General features: G+C 37.5%; 1 protein-coding gene across 1 annotated transcript in view; it reads right to left on the bottom strand.

The window, feature by feature from the left end:
* The window catches only part of TERB2 (telomere repeat binding bouquet formation protein 2), a 29,460-nt gene that overhangs the window by 1,098 nt on the left and 26,664 nt on the right, over positions 1 to 1,698 (bottom strand). The gene's annotated exons all lie outside the window — the stretch shown is intronic.

The raw sequence follows: 1,698 nt of genomic DNA, 5'->3' as shown, positions 1-1,698 counted from the left end.
GGCGGGGAAGGGATCAATGCTACTGCTTAATTAACAAAGGGTATAGGTGTGAATTATTTTGATATCATTGATAATCTGAAACAAGTATGAGGAGTAACAAAAGGAACACCTAGAATAGGGAGAACTTAAAGGCTCAATGCTTTCAAACAACATGAACTTGATAACAGCTTCTATGTGCACTTTTAAGTGTTTGTGGTTGACACGAAAATTGAAACCTAAATAAAAAGCAAATATTGTATAAAAAGATAAGAGGCCCAGTGGTGTAGTGGATTATGTCATGGGCTATTAAATGCAAGTTCAGCAGTTCAAACCCACCAGCTGTTCCTCAGGAGAAAGATGAGGCTTTCTGTTCCAAAACGGATTTACAGCTACAGAAACCCAAAGAGGCAGGTCTGTTCTATCCTACAGAGTCTGGCTTTGAGTTGAAATCAACTCAGTGGCAGTACATGTGTTTGTTTGTTTTTTATGAATGATATAATCAATTCAAAGATGAGTGAATCTAGAGCAATGTTTACCCAAGTGGGTAATATTGCCCCCTGGGGGAAGGGGTTGCACTGGAACCATCCAGAGGGCCTGCAAAAGCAAATACACCTTACTCTGGATTATGGGCCTTAGCACAAATGTTTCTCATTGTTAGGGTCGGCAGGCCAAGTAAGTTTGGGAAGCTATGATCTAGAGCAAGTATCTGCAAACTGTGGCTTGAGAGCCAGATGAGGCTCGTTAGGTATGCATAGGTGGCCCTGAAGTAAAACTGGAAAAATTTTAAATGATATTATTCGGATAATGATGACTTCTTTCTTCTTCTTCTTTTTTTTTTTACATCATTTTATTTGGGGGATCTTTTTAAAAAAAATCATTTTATTGGGGGTTTGTACAACTATTATCAAAATCCATATATCCATCCATTATGACAATCCATATATCCATTCATCTGAACATTTGTTGCCATCATCATTTTCTTTCTATTTGAGCCCTTGGTATCAGCTTCTCATTTCCCCGCCTCCTTCCCCTATCCCTCATGAACCCTTGATAATTTATAAATTATTAGGTAATGGTGATTTCATTTGTTTGTAAAATATATATTCATGGCTCTCAAATGACTTTTAAATTGTTATGAAGGACAGGATTGGCTTTTTCATCTCAAAAGTTTGCCTACCCTTGATCTAGAGCAATTCCACTATCAAGATCATCAGAGTATCTGTATAGTTTGTTTCTAAGAGTTAGTAATAAATCCAGTTAGTATATTAACAATGAATCTAAGAAAGATCAGTTTCTTTAAAGACATTTAAACCATAGTCATCTATTTTATAAGATTCCATGAAGCACTATTGCTAGACTCCATAGGAGTTCATAATCTTTGCCTAAAGCTAGGCTTCTGGGTACACAGAAACAGAAACTAGTGGACAAAAAGTAGTAAGGCTCAGCACACATATCCATTGTGTAGTTTCTAAAAATGCATGAGAAGAATAAAAAGAACAGCTGCTGTTATTACATCTGTACTAGAGCTTAAATTCTGCGCACTTCAGTTTTCAAAGGGCTGTGGATGGCAGCGAGAGCCCAAAATCCATATGCAGAGTACGGACACAGATTCCGCCTCAATGGAATTCTTTCTGATCATTAACCAAGGATGTAGATAATCTTGCCATCCCAGACACAGGTAGTCTCTTTTAGGACCTTGCCTGGATGTGTCTATTGGAA

This window comes from Echinops telfairi, unplaced genomic scaffold, assembly GCF_000313985.2.
Source record: "Echinops telfairi isolate 266 unplaced genomic scaffold, ASM31398v2 ScPeMD7_8;HRSCAF=38, whole genome shotgun sequence".
Classification (NCBI taxonomy): Eukaryota; Metazoa; Chordata; class Mammalia; order Afrosoricida; family Tenrecidae; genus Echinops; species Echinops telfairi.
This window is presented reverse-complemented; position numbering and strand designations above follow the sequence as displayed.